The sequence below is a fragment of the Schistocerca cancellata genome, chromosome 6, assembly GCF_023864275.1.
Source record: "Schistocerca cancellata isolate TAMUIC-IGC-003103 chromosome 6, iqSchCanc2.1, whole genome shotgun sequence".
In the NCBI taxonomy this organism is placed as follows: domain Eukaryota; kingdom Metazoa; phylum Arthropoda; class Insecta; order Orthoptera; family Acrididae; genus Schistocerca; species Schistocerca cancellata.
This window is the reverse complement of record NC_064631.1, coordinates 181,922,478-181,947,894: the sequence shown is the minus strand read 5'-3', so window position 1 is coordinate 181,947,894 and position 25,417 is coordinate 181,922,478. Positions and strand designations below refer to the sequence as shown.

At 40.7% G+C, this 25,417-nt stretch overlaps 1 protein-coding gene across 1 annotated transcript in view; it reads right to left on the bottom strand.

Moving 5' to 3' along the window:
• The window catches only part of LOC126088103 (beta-hexosaminidase subunit beta-like), a 127,607-nt gene that overhangs the window by 55,796 nt on the left and 46,394 nt on the right, over positions 1 to 25,417 (bottom strand). The window lies entirely within an intron of this gene.

The following is a 25,417-nucleotide window of genomic DNA, read 5'->3' as shown; positions in this document are numbered from 1 at the left end:
GAGGATTTTTTTGCATGAACTGACCTCTTGTCCCATAAATGCTCAATGGAATCCATTTTGTGTGATGTGGGTCGCCAAATAATTCGCTTGAACTGTCCACAATGTTCTTCAAACTGTCTGCGAACAACTGTGGCTCGGTGACTTCGTTGTTTAGGAACATGAAGCCCATGAATGAAAGTAGTCTGCAAGTAGCTGAACACAACCATTTCCAGTCAATGGTTGGTTCAGATGGACCAAATCACCCAGTCCATTCCATGTAAACATAGCCCATATTATGGAGGCACCACTAGCTCGTACATTGCCTTGTTGATTACTTGGGTCCATGGCTTTGTGGAGTCTGCACCACACTCAGACCCTATCATCAGCTCTTACCAATTGTAGTTAAGATTCATCTGACCAAGCCACGCTTTTCCAGTCATCTATGGTCCAAACAATAATGTCATGTGCCCAGGAGAGGCGCTACAGGCAATTTTGTGCTGTTAGCAAAAGCACTTGTGTGGTAGTCGGCTGCTATATTCCATTAACAGCAAATGTCACCACACTGGCCTAATGGATATGTTCGCAATAAGTCCTATTATTTCTGTGGTTATTTCATGTAGTGTAGCTTGTCTGTTGGCACTGACAGCTCTACAAAAAATGCCGCTGCTCTGGGTCATTAAGTGAAGGTCGTCTGCCACGAGACTGTCCATGGTGAGAGGTAATGGATGAAATTTGGTATTCTTGCCATATCTAAGAATATTGAATTCACTAACAATTTCAAAAATGGAGTATCCCACGCATCTAACTCCAACAACCATGCCACATTCAGAGTATGTCAATTCCTGCTATGTGGCCATAATCATGTCTGAAACCTTTGCACATGAATCACCAGAGTAGAAATGACAGCTCTGCCAATGTACTATCCTTTTATACCTTGTGTATGTGATACCATCACCATCTGTACATGTATGTATCGCTATGCCAAGACTTGTGACCTCAGCGTATGGTGCACAGGAAGAATGACTCTAAAAGTGTTTGTGGACACTTTAATTTATCTAATCTTGTCCTCATGGTCTCTACAGCAGCGATTCATAGGGAGTTTTAGTAAAATCCCAGATTCATCGTTTAAAGCTGGTTCTTCAAACTTAGTAGATAAGCTTTTTGGGGATAGTTTGTGTCTTATCTTTTAAGTGCCTGCTAGTTCAGTTTCTTTAGCATCTCAATTATGCCCCCATGGGCCAAACAAACCAGTAACCATTTGTGTTGCTCTTGTCTGTATACACTCAATACCCCTGTTAGTTCTATTTGGTGTGGGTCCCATATACTACAGCAATATTCTAGGATGGTTCACAGACATGCTTTGTAAGGACTCTCCTTTGAAGACTGCATTTATCTAGTATTCTGCCAATAAACCAAAGTCTGCCACCTGCTTAACCTACATGTGAGTCCAAGTGATTGTTTAATTCCATATCTCTTTAAATTATTACACCTGTATCTGTACAACTGGACTGATCCCAATTGTAGTTCACTGATCTTTTAGTCATAACATACAGCATTTTTTTCATTTCTGCAACATACACAATTCATAGTTCTGAATGTCTAAATTAAGTTGTCAGTCTTTGCACCAGTTTGAAATCTTATCAATATCAGACTGAACATTTGTACAGCTTTTTCCCAACAGTATTTTGTTACAGGTAACTGTGTCATCTGTGAAGAGTCTAAGGTTATTATTAATACTGTCTGTAAAGTCATTAACATGCAACATGAACAGCGAGGGTTCCAACACATTTCCCTGGGGGCAGTAGTTTCGTAGATATATACAAGTAATACAACATAGGAATTGATGGAAGATCATAGTAAATTTATTGTTATATGTAGATAACAGGAACATAATGATAGCTTTCTGCTAGTAATTACATTACTGGTACATTTAAAGTGGTATAATTGCAGTGCTTCTTCCAAAGCAGGCCATAACATCGTAGAGTGTGGTCCAGATGTGGGGGACAACCCAACTAAAACCACCATGTGGATAAACAGTAATTTGAAGTAATGTTGTAAGAGTTGGGAGACGGAAAAGACCTGAGAGTCTATGTCAGCAACATTGTGATCATTTTGGAAGTGGGGTCATGCGACATATCCTACAGTTAGAGAAATAAAGGGCTGGACAAAAATCATCATTTCTCCTATGATGTACAGATTACACTTGATGCCAGTTTCTATGAGAGCCAAGACGTAAACAAACAGAATCACCCATATTAGTCAAATGTCACCTCTCACTGGATGAAACCATCTAAGAAAGGTGTGTACCTAGAGTGATGTCTTGGAGAGGAACATGGGGTTCTAGTACTTTTGGGCACTTCTCTATTTGGGGTGCACTAACATCAGCCCATTGTCTACAGTAACTAGACCAAGATGTGCTGCCACTGTTTCTGTCTGCAGTCTCAGAATGGGACATGTCCAACTTCCTTTCCATAAGATGGTGCACTCCCTCATCATGGACTAGCTCTCCAGACATACCTGCATATTCAGTTTCTCCAGAGATGGATAGGATGTAGAGGTCTGCTGGAGTAGACACCACTCCCTCAGATTTGTATATGTGGCACATGTGTATGTGGTGAATATCGGAAACCTTGCACGCATCAGGCAGCAGACTGTTTATGCTTGTGTTTGCATTCCAGTACATCTACATCTATACTCTGAAAGCCAATGTGAAGTGAAGTGCATGACAGAGGATATGTCCCACTGTACCAGTTATTAGGGTTTCTTCCTATTCCATTCATGTACAAAGCACAAGTAGAATGATTTTTGAATGCCTCTGTGCATAATTATTCTAGTATTGTCCTCATGATCCCTGTGTAAGTGATGTGTAATGGGTTGTAATATTTTCATAGAGTCATCATTTAAATCAAGTTCATGAAACTTAGTTAACAGATTTTCTCAGAATAGTTTATGTCTATCTTCAAGAGCCTTCCAGTTCAGTTCCTTCAGTATCTTGTGACACTCCCCACGAATGAAACAAATCTGTGACCATTTATGCTACCCCTCTCTGTATACATTCAATATCCCCTGTTAGTCTTATTTGGTATGGATCCCACACACTTTAGCAATATTCTAGAACCAGTCACATGAGTGACTTGTGAACAATCTCCTTTGTAGACTGATTGTACTTCCCCAATGTTCTACCAATTAACCAAAGTCTACCACTTGCTTTACCCACGACTGAGCCTATGTAAACATTCCATTTCATATCCCTACAAAAAGTTACACCCAGGTATTTGTATGAGTTGGCCGTTTCCAAGTGACTCACTGATATTACAGACATAGGATACTACGATTTTTCATTTTGTGAAGGTCTCAATTTTACATTTCTGAAGACTTAAAGCAAATTGCCAATCTTTGCACCACTTTGAAATCTTATCAAGATCTGATTGAATATTTATGCTGCTTCTTTCAGACAGTACTTCATTATAGATAACTGCATCATCTGCAAACAGTCTGAGGTCATTACTAATATTGTCTGCAGCATCATTAATATACAATATGAATAACAAAGGTCCCTGGGGCACACCTGAAGTTACTTCTAGATCTGATGATGACTCTCCATCCATGAACACATGGTGCATCCAACCTACCAAAAAGTCCTCAATCCAGTGACAAATTTCACCTAATACCCCATATGATCATACTTTTGGCAGTAAGCATAGGTGTGGTACTGTGTCAATTGCTTTCAGAAATCAAGATATGCTGCATCTACCTGACTGTCTTGATCCAAAGCTTTCAGTATATCTCTTGAGGAAAGTGTGAATTAGGTTTCACATGATCGATGTTTTTAGAGTCCATGCTGATTGACAGTAGAAAGTTGTTCTGTTTTAAGAAACCCTTTAGCAACAAAAAAAGACATAATTGAACGAACAAATCAGCGAATACAGGATACAAGGGGAAAATATCAAATCCATAGATACAATGATGATTCAAAACGGAAGCATAAACTTCACAACAGAGTTCCTATATTCGCTCCAGTTTCGCTTTATTGCCTCACATGTGGAAAATAATAACAGGAAAATAAAAAAAAAAACAGGCAGGTCACTATTCATACCACAAATTCCATAGATTTTAACTAACTTAATATTCACTTTTAAAAGGCTCCAATTTCCATTAAAATTACTGTCCAATATGTCTATCAAAAAATCACACGGGCAAACATTTTAGTGTACAACGAATTCCGTCTACACGCGGTGCGACTGAAAACGAACGCAACAGGTAAACTGTCAACGTAGTTCCGCACAAGGCGCAACGCTGGAATACGAAACTGCATTTGCCGCCTACGAGCGTCAGTGAGAGGGAGTATTTGTTTGTTGCACTGCTTCATCTTTCTGTTGCTCCCGGCATGTCGAGAACAGACTCAAGACTCGAAGCTGTGCTGCTCTGTTGTTGCTGTTGTTAATAATTATTGATAATAATTGTTACACACGAATAAGTGAATGAAGAAAGTTCTGGATACTAACGTACATCCAGAAAAACATGAACTGCAGGCTGCTTGTAGCAGCCGAGGAGCTGTACAGGCAGATTCGAGCCCACTACGTTTTATATAAAGAGTAAACATTGCTATTGTGATTTGGGGCAGGTGATTTCTCCCGCCATAGAACAGCATATATAAATACGAATATGGGGGAATGTGCCAGTGCAGAGGAAAGAATATTAATCACTGTGAGTTACGAAAGTGCTGATTTATTTTATACGCGCGGTGTATAAATACATGAAATTATATCACTGATAAACGTACAATAAGCAGATTAGTAAATATTTCAATGAAAATACGTACTGATTACTGTCTTTCTTAAAACAATTTTGGGACTAAGTTTAAGATTTGCGTCATTCGGAGTCTTCCATTGATTGATGGTCAACTGCCTCATTATGTTGTTCGGCAGTGCTATTCTCTTGGAGTCCGTTCTCAGCATCTCTCACTTCACACCACGCTTTCCCTGTCAAATCCATCCTACAGCAGCCTCGGAGCTTTCAGTTATATATATAAAAAAATGTTTTTCCACTTCCCCTTCAAAGCTAGTGTTCACAACTTGCTCGTTCATCCTCAAATTAGTGATACAGAGCCCTGTTCGAGGACACGACGCAACTCCGATCGCTTAGCAATGCACATGCAGAGTTACTCGCAACCGGTTGGCAACGCGTTGGGGAATCATTCTGCAGTCGCGCCGTCTGCGGAGCCCTATTTAACAGCACAGGAATTAATTCGCAGCTGACCGGTTATCAATCTGCGTCGGCAACGGGTTTCATTTGTGTCCACCCGTGAGGGTTGTTTCTTTTTGCACTTTTTCATTCACTTCTACGAGGGAGAAGGGTGGGCTGTTCGAGGGCTTGCTGTATACCGTTTTCAGCCACAGGGTCACGGTCTATAAGCAATCTTTCGGAATCTCTTCGACACATCACCACAGGTAATCCAGTTTAACGTACTGCAAAACTATCCTTTGATCTTTGATGCAGGCTTTTTTTTTCCTTCTTCAACAAACACACAAAAACCGTATCCGTTTTACGTAACCGAAGTTGAAGGCCCCTCCGTCAGGTTATGCTTCCACAGAAGCAGCCAGCACCTTCGTTATCATAAGTAGGCTATATGCGACTTGCATACTGTGTGAGCGCCGCACGTGCACGGAATACGTGTGCTCGACAAGTAAAATAGTTTTCCTGTGTTGGGTACGTGGCTACGAAAAAGAGAGACAGAGAATGAAAGAGAGGGAGGGAGAGAGAGAGAGAGAGAGAGAGAGAGATAAACGTTATTCGAATACTGTTTACACATAAGTAATGCCCCTACAGCGCCAGAGTACTTAAGTAATTCTTTTTTATTTATTTATTTGGCTTGGGTTTACAAGGCCATACTGTCAATAGCTCGATATAAATAAATCGTATATACCGATAAATGCCAAAATAAACAGTTTAAAAAAAACTAAAAATTTTACAGTGTACACAGTTCCCACACAGGAAAAAATAGAATGAGATTTTCACTCTGCAGCGGAGTGTGCGCTGATATGAAACTTCCTTACAGATTACAATTGTGTGCCGGAGCGAGACTCGAACTCGGGACCTTTGCCTTTCGCGGACAACTGCTCTACCATCTTTTTTTTTTCACTTTGTTCGTTATTGATCGTTGTGTTTGGTCGTTGCGGACGTCGCAAGACATCCGGTTCAAGTTCGGTGGTTGATCCTTCCACTCAGTTTTTTATTGCAGAGGCCAACCGGCTCTCTGACCGAACACGCTGAGCTACCGTGCCGGCAACCATCTGAGCTACCCAAATACGACCCACGGCCCCGTCCTCACAGCTTTACTTTTGCCAGTACCTCGTCTCCTACTTTCCAAACTTTACAGAAGCTCCCCGAGTTCGGGTCTCGGTCCGGCACACAGTTTTAATCTGCCAGGAAGTTTCATATCAGCGCACACTCCGCTGCAGAGTGAAAACCCAGGCTGTGGCTAAGCCATGTCTCCGCAATATCATCTCTTTCAGGAGTACTAGTTCTGCAAGGTTCGCAGGAGAGCTTCTGTGAAGTTTGGAAGGTAGGAAACTGGTAAGTTTTCTTCACAGGTAACGTAGGACATAGAAACTGGCATCTGTGACGCAGATAAACAACTGAAAGACTTGGAAAAAAGTAAGTCGCCAGGTCCAGATGAAGCACATTTCGGTTTTATAGAGAGCACTCTGCGGCATTGGTCACTTAGCTCGCATGTATCGCAAAGCACTCGCCCAGCGAAAAGTCCCAACCGACTGGAAAAGGGCGCAGGTGACTCCTGTGTAAAAGAACTGACCCGCATAATTACTGACCAACATGTTTAACATCGGTTTGCTGTAGCATTCTTGAACACATTCTGAGTTCAAATACGATAGCTTTCAGCGAGAAAGAAAAGCTTCTGTCTACAAATCAACCGGATTTTAGAAAGCCCTGCTCGTGCGAAACGCTGCTTGTATTTTTCTCACATGATATCCTGAAAATCATGGATGGAAGGTAACAGGCAAATTCCATTATTTCTGGATTTCCGGAAAGCTTTTGGCATTGTGCTCTACTACAGACTGTTGAAGGTCCGAGCAGACTATTTAGATTCTACGATATGTGAATGGCTTTTAGGTAACAGAACCCAATACGTTGTCCTCGAAGGCGAGTGTCCAGAGACTATATTATCGTCAAGGTTACCGCAGGGAACTGTGATAGGACCGATTTTATTCCCTGTATACATAAATGACCTGACGGACACGGTAAGCAGCAATTTACGGCTGTTTGCTATTGACGCTGTGGTGTACAGCTAGGTGCCGTCTTGAGTGACAGAAGAAGAATACAAGATGGCTTATAGACAATTCCTACTCTGTGAACCGAATCTTAAAAAAAATGTTAATGCAGATGATTCCGTAACGTTCGAATACAGCATTAGTAAGGGACAGCTTTCCACGGACACATCGATTAAATATCTCGGCGAAACGTTGCAAAGCGATATGAAAAGGAATGAGCCCGTAAGTTTGGTAGTAAGGAAGGCGAATGATCGACTTCGTTTTATTGGGAGAATTTTGGGAAAGTTTAGCTCACCCACAAAGGAGGTCGGCGTATAGAACGCTAGTTCGACCCATTCTTGAGTACTGTTCGAATGTTTGGAAACCCCAAAAGGTCGGATTGAAGGAGGTCCTGGAAGCAATTCAGTGGCGTGCTGCTAGATTTGTTGCCGGTAGGTTGGATCAGCACTCAAGTATTACGGAGATGCTTAGTGAACTCAAATGGGTATCCGTGGAGAGAAGACAACACTCTTTTTCTCAAGGAACTACTGAGGAAATTTAGGGAATCGGTATTTGACGCTGACTGCAAAATAGTTCCATTGTCGCCAAGGTACATTTCGCGTAAGGAACACGAAGATAAGATACGAGAAATTAGAGTTCATACGGAGGCTTTCAGACAGTCTTTTTCTCTCGCTCTGTTTGGAAGAGGGACAGGAAAGGAAATGATTAGTAGTGATACAGGGTACCCTCCGCCACGCACCGAATGTATGCGGAGTATGTATGTATGTTTGTATGTACGTATGTAGACACAGACAACTTGCACAGATAAATAGTGCGTTATGTTTAATGCGTCGATTACGAGGGGAAGTTAAATAGTAAATTATTGAATTAATAATTTCTGTTATTACAAAAAACTAAGTCTTATATTTTTATTCTTTGCACTCAGTTTAATGTGAGTTATTTTATTGGGGCTATAATAATGCAGCACGTCTAGTTCGTTCTGCTTTCACTAAAAACTTTACACATCTCCAGTATTATGAAACGTTAAATCAAACAAATTGCTTATTCTTTTTACATTTCGCCCTGGAGTACAATTCAGAGTCTACGTAGTACTTATTTTAAAATAAAAAGCAACCCATTTTCATGATAACCATATGTAGATTTATTTTTATGGATCTCACCAGGAGAGCAAAGGAAGACAAATAATTGTGTGTGTGTGGGGGGGGGGGGGGTGGTATCAGGGATGGGGGAAGGCAAATGAAATGTTGCAAGTGTGGAAGAATGTTTCCGAACCGGCTCTGCTCGTCATTGTAAACCAGTCCCACATGAGTTGAGGCCCATAGAAGAGAGGCTATCTCATACATTTTCCCGTATTTTGCGAAAATTCTCGTATAATTTCCAATATTCGGATATTCATCCGACTGATCGATTTCTGGTTTCCAGTAGGTTGCAATACGCTTTTTGCATCTGACCACTGTCAACGGGCCCCAAATAACGACCAAGTCTGACAAGTCTGAGAGCCTCTCGAATCGCTGACGTTTTCGCGGTAAAAATTAAACAATATCAGGGCAGATGAAATTGAGTGGCTCGCCTTGCATTGCCTCTACGCGTCATTTAACATTAGAGACACAGGTTTCGTACTGGGCTGATTGTCCTCTGTATCTCTCAGGAACTGTATCGCCGCTACAAGTGTTAGCTTTCAGGCAGCACTGTACGTCAGCGCTTATCAACATTCGCGTGCAGTGTCAGAACACATTGTCTAACCAGCTGCTCCACTGTTTTCGTCACTACCAACTGTCTGTTATAAGTCGGTCTCTCTCTCTCTCTCTCTCTCTCTCTCTCTCTAGACGATAATGTAAAACTACGATAATGTAAAACTTGAGGAAATAAGCATCGGACCGGCTGTCTGCAGCGCTTAACTTTGTTAAGTGGAATACTGGTTTGCATAAGTTGCAAATAGACCAATCTGTTACTCGTACGTCAAGCAATGATGTCTCGGGTCTCGGGTCTCGGGTCTCGGGGGGGGGGGGGGGGGGGGGGGGAATGAGAAGTTTCAATTTGACAAAGGAGGTACGTCCAGAATTAGAAGCAGACTGATACATACTGTATTACTGCTAACCTATTTTCAACGATTTAATGCTTTCTTGCGTTTACTTAATCGAGTTTTTTGAGGCAACATCTCAATATTCTTTGGTGGCGTGTTCAAGACGTGGAACTAGCAAAATACGAATCGACACAGAAGTACGCATGAGCGAAGTTCCACATTTGCTCGTAACTACTGACAGACAGAAAGTGAAATCGCTTGTAGGGCTGCAGCCTAAATGGTGTTAAGTTTAAGGTTTCGTGTCTGAGCTGTTGCGCCAGCTCTGATATTAATTACACAGGAAGTTTGAATATAGTCACGTTCACAGCTCCAAAATATGGATAAAATTAAACTGATATTAACGGGTCTTCGACGTTAGCTTAACAGTGACCATTGAGTAATGACGATCAAGACTATTATTGCTGATAAATATAAACACCGACCATTCTTTTGTCATGAAACACTAATAACGAGTGCAGATCATGTCATCTGTGCAACCCAATCTAATGGCCAGATAAGATGTCTGAGGATCATCATTTCCAAGGAGAAAGTGATGTATTCTTATTGACCTCAAGCTAAAAACTAAATACCTAGCTTACACGTATTTATGGGCCAATATAAGGAAATTCAATTTACAAAAATGCTTCAAATGGCTCTGAGCACTATGGGACTTAACTTCTGAGGTCATCAGTCCCCTAGAACTTAGAACTACTTAAACCTAACTAACCTAAGGACATCACACACATGCATGCCCGAGGCAGGATTCGAACCTGCGACCGTAGCGGTCGCGCGGTTCCAGACTGTAGCGCCTAGAACCGCTCGGCCACCTCGGCCGGCTTCAACTTACAATTTTTGTCTATGCATACGTTAGCTAACAGTTCACATATCATTAATTCAGTGAGGGATGGGAAGAATCCACTGCGGTCAATAAAAATATCATGAAGCTGCCACGAAACGAAGGAGCAGTATAGAAGATTCGAAGTTGAAACGTAACTAACAAAAGATGAACGAAGTGAAAACAAGAATTAACTTTTACGGATTGCATGCCTCGCACTGAATTCTGCCGAAGGGCTCAACTTCAGATCCAGAGAGATGACACATTTATTAATTTGATTTTATTTACTGACGAGGCTACATTCACGAACTATGGAAATGTTAATTTCATTAACATGCATTACTGAGCAACTGAAAATCCATGTTTTCTGCGGCAAGTTGCACACCAAAAACTGTGGTCGGTGAATGTATGGTATGGGATTCTGGAGGACGGAATTATAGGCCCCTATTTCATCGAAGGAAATCTTAATGGTTGGAAGTACACCACATCCCTGTATGAAACCTTAGGTCTGTTATTGGAAGAAATACGTTTAGGAACAAGGAACAGAATGTGGTACCAACACGATGGGTGTCCGGCACATTTTTCGCTGGTGTCTAGAAATGAGTTGCAGAGACAACTCCCAAATCTTTGGATAGGACGTGGAGGAGATGTGTCGTGGCCGTCTCGTTCGCCAAACTTGACGCCTCTGGATTTTTTTCTTGTGGGGATTCGTAAAAGACATTGTTTATGAAGACGTTCCAATTACACCTGAAGATATTCGAGAGAGAACTGTCAGAGCACGTGCTTCGATAAGTGCCGATGTGATAAGGAATACCACTCAATCCATGATGAGGAGAGTGCAGCACTGCATTGATACCAATGGTCATCAATTCGAACACCTTCTGTAAATGGACGTTCATGCCACCTTTGTGACCTTCCTTGACCTTCAGAGAGATGTTACACATCATTGGATTCGTCTCGATAGCCGCTATCAGAAAACAAGTACCAAACTACAGCATCCCATTTAGAAAACAACGTTGACCTTCATATCTCTGAAGCGACCCCAACTAGCAGCAAAAAACCAACGCCATATTATGGCCTCAGTTTTCCCATGCAACCTTTGTCCCACAAACGTTTCAGCTCCTACCATACTTTCGGAGTTATTTTCGGTGGCAATAGTTAGTGACTCACCCTCCATAATCTCCGAGTTGCCATGATGCTAATGATTATAGTGAACGACGTCCCGTTCTGTAGGCACAGGCTCAGCTCGGTTCAACTCTGCGTCGGAGGGTGCGATGGCGTTTAACTCCAAACTCGTGCGAAACCATCGAGAAAGGCGTCCGCCGTGCACCGCATGAGCACAACTCGTACGGTAACGATCTAACTGGAGATGACTTGAAATCTCAACTCGAGTTAACCCGGTTTGGTAACTGGAGTTGACCCATCTCTCGTCAGTGTTATGAACTGTTTCGAGAAGTTCTACTATGCAAAATGAACTGCTATGTTCAACAGCAGTTGCAATCATTACCGTATCCCCGCGAATATTTGCTCAACATAAATTTAAAATAAACGAGAATTGTGATTTATTAAATTTGTTTTGAACCGCTTTTCGTGGAAACTGTAGTTTACTTTACAGACTATTTTACATTTTTCACTGACGCCAAATGGGTTTTGTACATCTTTCTAGTGTGTCAATACCATTCGTTTTACGTTTATTAGTCCTAAATTCCTTTTTTATTCATTAACCTTGTAGTTTAACTGCAAGCATTTCCACTGTTTACTCGATGCATCTATGGAGACGTTGTCAGCAGCTGCACTACTATTATTGTAACTCTTTTTATCATTGGAATGGAGGAGGATTAGATTACATGATATTACAAGGGACTTAAATATAACTGTTGGACAGGTTTGTTAAATTAAAGTGCCCCCTTAACATTACAGTACATACATATGTCATTCTGTTCAGAAACTAAAAGCTTTAAAAATGTAATTATATCATAAATGACTCAAAATCGTAAGATGGCGTCCATTGTACAGCGACCATTACTATGAACTTCCTATCAATTCTACTTCTATAGCACAAGCTTCAAAATGCTAATCACTGCAAAATCGGAGGGTGTATTTTGTATGACTTATTAGTATAAGTGTCAACTCCGGCTTCCACTTCTCAGAGTAGTTCGTAGACAGCTATAAATTCTAACGTAAATTTCTTACTCAACGTGGGCAAAGCGAAACGAAACACAAGAGCACAACTAAGCTTGATAAATAGAGAATCGAGTCACAGCCATATTGCCACCAAGGAAGTGGATTCTAACCTCCCTGATTGCCACACACCGCTGTAACAAACCAGGCAGCCAAACTGCGTGCTTGAATCACATGCGATGCAACAGATTACCTGAGACTTCCATGCGCTCAGTGACCGAACGTAACGATTTGCTCGATCATAAGCTATCTACGAAGCGATAGGTTGCCCATTCGACAGATCGCGACATATGGTCCACGCAAGTCTACTTATTCAACAATAGGTTAAAATGAAAAAAAATCTACTGTGGTCTTTTATTTCAACCATAATATTACATTCTAATAGCTCACGCCATCGGACAATCGGTGGGTTTCTGTAGGCTAATCAGAATTAGGCGGTTTGTCGCGATCTGTTCAGCCGCCATTGTGGCCGTTTCATTGAGATAATTATTACTTGCATGCTTTACATACGACCTGCTTGTTCTGTATTGAAGTCTGATTTGGCAGGGCGAACAGAATTTGGTGCACATAAGTATTTTAATTTCACGGCCATTCAGTTTTGTTTAACCACGTCTGTTAGTTAAAAAGAGAACACTTCGTGTTCACTTTACTAATTTACAGGGCGAGAGAAAGGTATTTTGTCTTAAGACATCTGTAGAGAACAATTTCAACCTAGTCTTCTCTCTCATCGATGTGACATGCGTTTTACGTGATGTGAGAACGCAAGTCATTAATGAATGGTGTGCCTTTGGGCACCATTTAGACAAAAAGTTTTTTTTTTTTAATTTCTGCTCATATCGCATATAACGGGCGCTACAAAAGCCTCTTCGTGAGATCCGTGGCCCAGAACAGGGAATGACTGGTTGAAATTACACCACTGTTTTTATGAAGTACCCTCCGGTGAGCAAAAGTACTCTAAAGCTATGAAAGTTAGTGTACTTGTAGGATTCAGGTACACAGGCCCCCCAAGACCTAATTCCAGGAGTAAAATTCAAAAAAATAAATAAATAAATAAATAAAACTAAAAAGAGAGGGTATGAGAAATTTAAGCAAATGATCTCCACTAGTTCCTTTGCTTTATGTTACGCATGCATGAAACCTATTTTTTTTACGTTAACTAATCTGTAAACATACCACTCATTTCCCGTCAGTAAAGAAATGGGCAAATTCATTATGTACTTCGTCAGACATTGAAACACTCCGGTATATTGACTAGCGATAGGTAGTTATCTAAAGAACCTTAGCGCTGCCGGTTATTTTTTCAACGATGAAGGCCAAAGGTGTTTGAATGCAGAGAGATTCTTTTGAAATTTCCATTGACGCCTTTGGTATCTTATCAGTAGATGGAGCTCTCACTATTTTCCGCGACTTTGTACAACGGATATTCCATCACGGTATCTCCATTCTTTTCCACTTACCGTATCACACATACGAAATCAACCACCACTAGCGAGTGTAAGAAGTTTTCTGTTGACAAGGGCCTGGAATTTCCACCGAAGTTGGTGTAATTTCCAGTTAATCACTATTTTTCTGTAGCACAGCCTTCATTCTTATAATTTCAATTAGGTGGATCAGGATTTTACGCAAAGTCCATTCTTTACGATGAGTTAGAAATGTGTGTGTGTGTATGTATGTGTGTGTGTGTGTGTGTGTGTGTGTGTGTGTGTGTGTGTGTGTAAAGAAAACCCGCGTAACTATTCATTCGGAATCAGAACGAGGTAGTCCACAACTAGCATCATCATATACTGTAACGCACTACTTCACGGAAAATCTCTTCTTTGTCCCATGCTTCATGACATCAGCCCATCACTGTATACAGTACGTTAACTAGTCCACATGATGCACAGCTTTTTGGTGTCAGCTTGACGTTTGAAAATGTTTATGCGTTCGCTCCCTTGAACCCTAGTACTAGTAGAGAGAAGTCTAAGAAACATTTCATTCAGGTACAACACAATGAAATGACTTACCTATGTGGAAGACTACATCGTTACAATGCTAATATCAATTGTAATATTTTACCATTATTTCAAGAGTTTCTGTGCACGTACAATTCAATGGCGTGGAAGGATGGTTCAAATGGCTCTGAGCACTATGGGACTCAACTGCTGTGGTCATCAGTCCCCTAGAACGTAGAACTACTTAAACCTAACTAACCTAAGGGCATCACACACATCCATGCCCGAGGCAGGATTCGAACCTGCGACCGTAGCAGCCGCGCGGTTCCGGACTGCGCGCCTACAACTGCTAGACCGCGTGGAAGGAAATGCGCAACAGATAGCTCTTTAAATCAGTCAGACGCCACCATTCTACGCACACGATATTTGATACACATACGTAGATTTTTTAATGTACTTAGAGCCATGTGTGTAGCTCTTATCGTTTCTTCCGGAACGCTTTTGAACCGCTAACGGCAATTCATATGACCCTGTTGGAAGCCTGTCAACTTCACATGAAATGGTACTCTATTTTACCTGTGGCGACAGGATTAGGCAACTTACTGTAACTTCCCTCGCTGTTGCCAACAAGACTACTTCGAGTCAACTTCCATTTTAAAACACGTCTAACTTCATTAACACTTTGAAGCAGTTTTCAGACTTCTACAAACGCTCGAAGTTTTTGAAACAGATCGCGATATAGCCTCATGACATTTGGCGCAGTCGTGATTGCCTGTATACGTAACGACCTCGCTGCCTATGAGATACTTACACAACCCACACTCCCTCCCTCCTCAAAGAAAATAGTGAAACTAGAACAGAACAAATTAATGATTATAAATTATGATCTACTGGCAGTTACTCAATTGCCGTTTAATGCAAATAAACCAAAACATAAAACCTGTCCTCATCTCAAGAGGTTGTCCTGAACGTATTAACTCAGGTTAACACATTCGACTTCAGGGAATATCACCACCTCTGGTTCTGCTACAAGTCAGTCAGCGCACCTTTTTTCCCCATTCATATCGAAAACAAGGGTAGTCAATTGGTACCTTCCGCCGAAAGAAATTATTAGAGTCAACGTCTCTCGTTGACTACCGTGTACTATTACCCGACTGGCTACAACCAAAGTAATGAATTGACATCAGCAGGCAACACAAGTGCCGCGGGCACCGTAAAGTGCACTTTAGCACTTTTTTTGCTAAAAAAAGCCACTTGTGCGTCGTTTCCCCGCTAGCGGTCTACGAACGTTTTGACGATACTGAAGTTCAGAGACGATGTTCCAGCTGTCGTCCGGTGAATTTTATTTTAAGGGGCGGGCGGAGGAAGACAGGGCGGGGGTATAGAGAATACGTTTGGTGTAAGATACACCGAAAGGCACTCCATAAGATATGGTTGCTAGTTTGGCTGAAACTGAAGCCATTGTTTGTTGAACACCTGGCGGTTTTAAGAGTGTTAACTCCCTCCTGCGATTCTTTAAAGAGCTTGGCTATGGCGTCATATCTCCTGAACTGTCTCTTTTACAACGACATAATTCATTCAGTGGTACATGTGAACACCGTCTGAAATGTGCGTTGCGAATACTGTTACGTATTAGTAAATAAGTAATAAATTAAAATGTTGTGCTTGATGCTGGCGTTTTCTGCATGAACAGTAAAAAATGTAGTAAGCGACAAACTTTTTTCTTTCATTATTTTGTGAGCGATATCGGCGAGAAAATGCTTCGGAAAGATTTGAAATTATTCGTAAACTCTTAGATCGGTTACGTTTTCAACAGCATCTCAAAGAGTATAAATAGTTTGAACACTGTCTCTGAAGATCACCAGCGTCAAAACCTTCATGCGCCCCCTAGCATGGAAACTGCCTACCTATGGCATTTTTTGTTACGTGAAAAGTATGTCCTTTGTACATTCAAATTTTTTATATGCCTAAGTATTTTTCCTATACCCTATGTACTTCACGTATATTTAACATATATTTCACACGTATTTAATCTGTATCTGAAGCGAATTTCGCCCTGCAGTTTCAACTGGATGCTCGGGAAACATTTCTGCCTTAATATTAAGTTTGCACAAAGCGGGTGACAAACGTCATGTTCTCCACTGTTTTACACCACGAGACTCCAGAGATGACGTTAAACGTCTCTGTGGTACTCAGATGTGTGGCATCATCTTTGGTCCCGTCCGCCTGTGGTAGGACCAACTGACAGCGACGCATTGGGTCCGCGTTTGAGTCCCAGCCGGATCGGAGATTTTCTCCACTCGGGGACTGGGTGTTGTGCTGTCTTGTTCATCATCGATACACAACTCGCCCAGTGCAGCATCAACTGGAAAAACTTGCAACTCGGCCGCCGAAATTCCCAGGTGGGGACTCCCGCCCATTATCGCGACCTGCTTGACGCACTGAACAAGACAGCAGGGTGTCTGATTGCAATCTGATGAAGTACTAAATTTAGATAAGGCTTCCACAGTCAAAATTATTGCAACTTAAGCGAAACTGATTCAGTGTAACAAAATCACAACACAATTAACGTTACAGTCTTATCTCTCGCTACTAGACGTACTAATAGCAATTTTTCAACAAGGATTATTACATACCAACAACTAATCACGACTAGTGCTAATCTATTCACCCGGAATAGATTAGATTCACATTGGTAAATAAGAGACTTACTTCTATATTACTTTATAACCAAAACCAGCTACTTTGAATAAAGCTAATTGCTTCATCTACATTACTCAGCTGTTATTTTACCTAATACGTGAGACTAAGCAATATATTATCTTTCACAGAATACTATCAGCTGTCTATAAACTGGTAAAGCCGAAGCTTGTTTAATGTGAACATTAGTATTAAGTGGATTTTACTTACCCAAGTTCTAAAGTCCTGCTTTATTTATGTTTTGGCTATTTGCGGATTTCTAATTTCCTGCCTGGAGTCTACTGACAACCTGTTAATGACTGTCACCAGAACTGGTTGTCAATGTTTTGGCATGTGAGTAATTTATTCAGCTGTTCTTACAGCACAATTCTGCAGAATGAATCCGGACATTAGCTGCATTGCCTTAGGTCACAGAAAATGGAAATGGTGTAATTTAGGTTTTATTTGCGCCAGAACTGTATTAGATCATACCTGTTTTCTTTGTACGAAACCCTTTACAGAAGCCAAACTGGGCAACTATCAAAAGATATTTCTAGGAAAGTTCAGTTTTCTATTGTAATTCACCTTCTCCAGAAGTGTAGAGAACAATGGAAGGAGGAAGATGGGTCTATCAGCAGCATATCTTCACTTTTGTAAATGTGTGTTACAACCTTTTATACTTACAAAGTATACCTTGACTCATCGACCCGTTACAAATTTAACAAATGGGGTGGGGGTACCTATACAGCCAGCGCTAGATTATAGTACTTAGGATGAAAAGAGTTACTGATTTTCAGTGATCTATTGACATTTTGTCATCTCTCTAACAGTTGAGCTGTCAAAACTGATGTCTGCTGGCTTTTAAGTCTGAAAAATCTGTTCCAGAGGTCCACTTCTCCCTGTGTTTTGAACTGCTGTTAGGAAGAATTCATTTAATTTTATGGCCAATGATTCCAGCTTGACATGCCTTGCAGTTGTCTTCATCGGGGAATTGAACATTGTTTGCGTCGGTTAATTTACTAGCGACATCTCTAATAATGCTCCAAATTATAATATTTGCTCTGTGCTTGGAATTCTGAATCTGGTTGTCCTTAGGGATTGCACAGGGCTGTGTTGTCAGTAAGATATACATAAGAAGGAAGCCTTCAGCGTGTCCTATACGAATCTTACCACGGTACCTCGTTTAGGATAATCTAAAAACGTGCCGCAGAGTCTCTTGTGCAAAGAAAGCTGTGGCTTAGAGTTCACATCTCAGTCTTGCACATAGTTTGAACTCGTTAGGAAAATGTTAATGCAAAACCTCTGTCATGATGGAGATGCAGGTATGCTACACAGCCGAGTAAATTTGGAACTTTCCTTAAACAGTCACCAGTTAACTATTTAAAATGTAACTGTTTACAAGAATTCAAGGTTTTACATGAAAGTCACTGGAGTCATTTGTAGTGATGCAGTTATCAAAAAATGTATAAACTATTGTTGTACACAAACATTCAAGTGAACTGCATGCATGACGTTGCATGTCGACATCAGAGTATCACCTCTACCATTGTAGTTAGGCGTAGTAGTTAAGGCGTTAGTCTAACGCATACTGGTACAATACGAATGGTATTATAGTAACAATGTTACAGATTTCCAAAGAGAGTGTAGTAAACAAGCATAGCAAAATAAAAGGTGTGGTATGTGTAATCCCTCTAGTCAGAAACTGTAAACAAGAACAAATTGTGATAACAATTGATCCACATAGTGAGTAAAAGTTATATCCACGGGCACACTACTTTGACGCCCAATTAGAGACCAAGACTTCCAGTCTATTAACTCTTTCCTCCATTCCGTGTCCAACGGAAATTGCAGTACAAATATAGAGGAGGAGGAGGAGGAGGAGGATATTAGTGTTTAACGTCCCGTCGACAACGAGGTCATTAGAGACGGAGCGCAAGCTTGGGTGAGAAAAGGTTGGGGAAGGAAATCGGCCGTGCCCTTTCAAAGGAACCATCCCGGCATTTGCCTGAAGCGATTTTAGGGAAATCACGGAAAACCTAAATCAGGACGGCCGGAGACGGGATTGAACCGTCGTCCTCCCGAATGCGAGTCCAGTGTGCTAACCACTGCGCCACCTCGCTCGGTAGTACAAATATAAATCTGAACCTATGACAGTTAACACATCGTCAAATTATTTCATTTATTTTCAATGACACCTTAACTATCGTCAAAAGGAGGGAGCTACATTTTGGAGTGACGAAACTATGCTCTCTCCTTGTGAAAGCGTGAAGTTTACACGAATACCTAGTGAAACAAGTGAACTGGTTTGTTGAAAAAAAAAAATGAAAGATCATTATGAACCATAGACATGCTGGTTTCAGGTAAACAAACTCAGAACAAGTGATCATTTCTGATGCTTCACAATATTTAAACTCCACTATCACAATGGAAATGACCGTGAATGTTTTATTTCAAATTATGCAAGGCGAAATTTATACAGATAATCACTAACTACGCACTACTCCATTTCAGGTGGTTTGAATTCATTCCCAGCTGCATTTCTTACAGCGATTTCATCTCTCTCCATGTGATTTCCTGAATGTGATGACTATTAACAAAACCGGTATTAAATTTTGCACACGCAAATAAATTTTACGGTAAAGATTTGTTGTTGTTGTTGTTGGTGGTGGTAGTAGCTTTCTTCACCAGTGCAGCAACAACTAGCTCCAGAAGCACAGAACGGTGTGTTGTAACGTGGTAACAGCCAGCATTTACGGACGGTATACTCAAATTGTCATCTTTGGTTCTCGTGGCATGTACTATTTATACTGGGCAGCATTCATATTTGTTTTGAAGTTATTGTCGTTATATTACACTATTTTCCGTGATTCTTGTGAAATTTTGCCTTGATACACTGGTAAGAAATGCGATTACAAAAACATTTTTGTCGTAATTTGTGTGTACTACGTATAGCATCATCGGTTTTGTTAAATCCAGATTCAAGACCACAAAGCAAACAAAAATAGACATGCTTTAATGAAAGAAGCATCTGAAGATGGATACACAGAATCCAATAGTACAAAGCGCATAACTGAAGAAAATGTTTTATGAATGGAAACGGAATTTATTCACACACCCCTGTGCTTTTGATTGTTGCGCTTACACGCGTTCATTTACTTTATATTTTCGAACGAAAGTTCCCCTCCGGCCGAGATGGCCGAGCGGTTCTAGGCGCTTCAGTCCGGAACCGCGCGACCACTACGGTCGCAGGTTCGAATCCTGCCTCCGGCATGGATGTATGTGATGTTCTTAAGTTAGTTAGGTTTAAGTAGTTCTAAGTTCTAGAGGACTGATGACCTCAGATGTTAAGTCCCATAGTGCTCCGAGCCATTTGAACCATTTTTGAAAGTTCCCTCTTGAAATAACTGCCAGCTAGATTTTCCACAAAAACTGGTTCGTGTCCTGCAAGTGGTACTGCCAGTGTAACTGCACAGTTCAAACTTTCCTTCCGACCGCCGCTCGTGGGCTGTAACTAGTTGTACATGCCAAGTCACCCGCGGGGCTTTCCACCGAGAAGTCAGGACTCTCCAGAAGCACTCCCAGAGGATTAAAGTGCATCCAGCTCACCCACAAAGAACTAGACTAGTAGTTGGTTGCTGCCTGGAACCTCAAAACTAAAGTCCTCGTTGCACCATATACAATCGCCTTGGGACAGTATACAAGCACCGAAGCTCACTCATGCGAACAGCCGTAGCATATGTTAAGATTTGTGCGCAAATTCCGCGCCAATTTTATTTTTGTCACACAATATAAATACTTAGTCTTGCTGTAATGACCATACGATAAGTGAATCAGTTATCAAACACCATCACAGCAGTGTCAGCCTGCCGAGAACGACGTGGCAGTGTAAGTGGCAATGAAATGCGATTATGGCCAAACAGCAGCTAACGGATTCGCTAATAAACTTCGCGGTAAAAGGTCACGATCGATCGCAGAATTCGCTCTTCTTACAGCAGACGTTTGCTATCTGAAACTTTACAACGCAAACATCTTATGGTAACTATTAGCTACAAAATCTTCCTTTCTAAGGCCGCACGCGATTTTCGACGTGTTCTAATGTTACAACCCTATTAACGTCCAGGAGTTCACTACTCAGTTACTGCTGGAATTTCATCGTTCGAATAAATTCTCCAGTTCGTGATAAAACTTCATAAATAATAAAGTCAGATGGTTCAAATGGTTCTGAGCACTATGGGACTTAACATCTGTGGTCATCAGTCCCCTAGAACTTAGCTAGAACTACTTAAAACTAACTAACCTAAGGACATCACACACATCCATGCCCGAGGCAGGATTCGAACCTGCGACCGTAGCAGTCGCGCGGTTCCGGAATGAGCGCCTGAACCGCTAGACCACCGCGGCCGGCTAATAAAGTCAATTTTCCTTAAGTTTTGTCCTTCACTGACACTAATTCAATAATGAACACTTCGGGGGACGATTAGAACAAATAAAACTTACTGAAATTTTAAATGCCAAGTTTTGCAGCAAAAGAAAAATTCCTCGGCAAAAAAACTACACCACCGGAAACAACAAAACAAATTATTATATGAATATTAAAAATTTCGGAAAAGGAGGCTGTGAGGTAATTTGGAAATACATTAGGTAGTTTGTGCACGAAAATAAATTGCAAAAAAGTAAAATTAGCATTTGTTACACTAGAAGTGGTACAGTATGTAACACGCTCTACTTTGTTATGTTGTAAGGCATACTTATAACACCCAATGAGTATGCAGATTAGTATCTCACTATTACCTGTGATGTATCATGAACGGCAACATAATATTCTCCATTTTTGCTGCTGCAGTAGATAAAAGGTAATGAATGGCGACACTGACGGTGCCCTTACGGGATTCGTTACCCGGAAAACTAGGAAATGCATCTGAACTTTTGCACACGGGGGGTTTATGTTGCAAGCTTCATTTCCGTTATCATCAGCTAAGGTAATTATGGATTTACTTTGCAATGTTTCTCCAATATCTTGATGGGAGTTACATTTTATGTTTTTACAAAACAAAGAAAACTACTTCGGCAGAAATCGTTTACGCAACCATCATAATATTACAAGCTTATGCATACCTCTAATTCTGATATCTGTGTACTTCAAACACATGATACTTGAAGTTTACGTGACGAAAACCGTTGTAAGTAGTGGTTGACTTTAAATGCGAACATTTCAGGATAGGCTTTATCGTGACTGTCAGGATATTGAAATCGAATGAAACAACATGCTTTTTCCTCTTTGGCCACGATAACTTTACGATTGTGCTAGTGCTGCTAGAAGCGGAGAAAAAAAACACTACCTGAAAGATATTCATTTGTTTATGAGCGCTGCCACTCCCTGTCTAGGCTTGCCCTTACTAGCATGTCACTTCTGTAAGCACTTGCTGAGGTAAAAGTTAACTTCAAGTCACTGTGTCAAGTTTATTTGAGGAACTTTCTGCAAGTGCTTGTTGCAATTACTGAATAAAAAGCGTAAAGAAACAAAAATAAAATTTTTTTAGAGAGTATATGACTATGTTGCCGAGAAACATTGTTCATTTAACTAAAAGCACAGAACTCCACCTATAGTAAATACTTTGAGGATGTCGTATGCAACATTCCAGTATCTGTTGTCAAATATATAATCAAATATTCGATAGCGAGAAACAAAAGTTCGGCGCGATACGTCACCAAGAGCTTGCGTTTTAATTACTCTTCGATTTTTCTACTTTTATCAAAAATGGAATGTATTTATGTTTACGATAACATTAAAAAAAACAGCTAAAATTTAAACACGTCTGCACAGCCATTCTACTTTCCCCTCTGGTGAAACAAATTGATTGGTCAACTCATTTCGCATTTCTTGACTGGTGGTGCAAATGATATCTCTTTAGGGTTTTCAATGGTACATTTGTTTTGGGCCATCTGTCTTTTTGCCATTCTCCTTTTTGACACTGATATCATCACACCGGTATTGGACGCACACAACTTGCGCAAACCTGAGAGAAACTACCACGAAACGACAAGTAATTGCAGGAAGATGCAAGAAACTAGAACGAATTTTCACCCTAATTTGAAACTTCCTGACAAAACTGTGTACCGAATTGGAATTCCAACCTGGAAACCCGATCTGCACACGGTTTTAATTTGACAGGAAGTTGCCTGCAAGAAAATGTTTCCACTAACTTGCGAACTTCTTGAAGTGTACGAAGCTAGCGGACGTCAATAAGAGGGGGGTGGGAGGGTGGGGCGTGCAGATATGATGGCTCCTAATATTCCATCCAATTCTGTGACTGTGTGGATAATGCAGAAGTTCGACAGAATGCTTGATAAATATGATTTCAGGATTACGATGTTAGTCTGATTGCGAGACAGACAAACTGCAACGACTGAACTGTTGTCTAAAATAAACGAAAACAAACCGACCGTGAGTGTACGTCGTGGATAAAATCGCTGAGAGCTGAGGGCACAAAGTAGTCCTTCAACTGCTTTCTAAATCCGATAGAATTGGCATAGGCCAAAATAAAACACAGTTTCCGCAGAACAATGTCACTGGTGACCAGCATAGGACTGGCAAGGTTACTGCAGGGAAGTGGAGCTGTTGGAGCAAGAGTATTGGACACGAGATGGAATGGCCATCGATGAAGTTATCAACACCATGCCTTTAAGTGATGATGATCCTGAATCAAATGCAAATGACTGTGATCTTTAGTGATTACCATTTTTACAGTTCCTTCAGGCACAGTCAGGTTCACTTTGTAAACATTACTGCTGCCCTATGTTTAATAAATGCATTGGGCAAATAGATTTCAAAAATTAATTTTTGACTTTCGATTCACAGTGTCGTAAGTTGTACATTCATCTACTTTCACTTTTCGTTACTGTCGATAAATAAATAATACGCAAGCCGTAGGTAAAACTCTATAGAGCATGAATTTGTCAACAAATTAGGTAATTTGCAATCCGATGGAAGTGTCACTTAAGCGGATATTTCCGCGTGTGGCAGCTCTGATTTCGAGTTAAGCACTAACACAGGTAGTGGTGGCAGCACTGCAACAAGCAGCGGATTCTGCCTTCCCCTCACCTCTTTTCTCACGCTTGCAGCCGTAATGCGACGGCACGGCCGTTCCCGACAGCTACCGCGCCAATTGTCAACTTATTGTGGACAAACAATACTGTTACTAGTCACTGTTTATATACATCCACGGCGCGTTTCTAAGGTTTAGACCTCCATCAGAAACTGGAGTTATGTGTTAATAGGACATGTGTGTCTTGTGTTACGACTTTTGAGGTTACCTGTGGCAGTGTCTAATGGATAAACAAAACTATTTCAGAACATACCTTTGTGAAGATCTTTCAATAAAAACTAAACGTAAATGTAATTATGAAAATACAACAACTGAAACAGACCTGCAGTGGTCACAGGCTCCTTTGTCTGTTGTAATACATCACACAAACCATTACATTTTGTAAACAAAGAAGTACCTGGAGACTACTACATGCAAAGAACGTGCAGCATGAACAGAAACTCGTTATCAAAATACAAAGAGCATAAGGCAAAAAAACCATTATCAGAGTAAGTGTTAAAACATTGTGGAGGTCTTTGGTTGAGTTGATGAATACCTACGTTAGAGTGAATACTTCAAGTGGTATACAAATATTTTTCTGTTAAGTCTACATAGCTCAAACTTCGTACTCGTTTATGAAATCAGGTGACGTGAAAACATTTAAGTGCAATAATTATGTTGCCAACGGTGGCAAAAGTATACATAAATTATATTAAGTCTGACATAGGTATTCATCAGCTCAACCAAAGGTCCCCACAATGCCTTAACACATAATCTGAAGTAGTGGTTTTGTTCTGCTTTATGCTCTTTGTGTTTTCAATGAGAGTTTCTGTTTATGCTATACGTTCTTTGCCCCTAGTTGTTTCCAGACATTTCTTTGTGTACAAAATGTAACAGTTTGTGCGTCATGTATTACGACAGAGAAAGGAACCTGTGACTACTGCAGGTATTCCATTTTAGTTGTTTTATTTTCACAATTAAATTTACTTTTAGTATTTTTTGAAAATTCTCCACAGAACCATATTCAGAAAAAGTATTGTGTTTGTCCACTGGACGACGTCACAAGTAACTCTAAAGTCTTAACACAACATACATGTCATATTAACAAACAAATCTATCTGATGAAGGTTTAAACCTATTAATCGCGTTATAGATGGTAAATAGTAACTGGTAACAGTAAAACTGTTGTTTGAAGAAATAGTTGCAAAATACTACCACTGATTATTTAGAGAAACAAAGTCTGCAGTTATGAGATTTGTCAAGGCATAAAAAGGAAGCAGTAATTGGGAAGGGAGTGAGACAGGGTTGCAGCCTGTCCTTGATTTTATATTATCCGGACATTGAGCGACCAGTAAAGACAACCATGAAGAAAT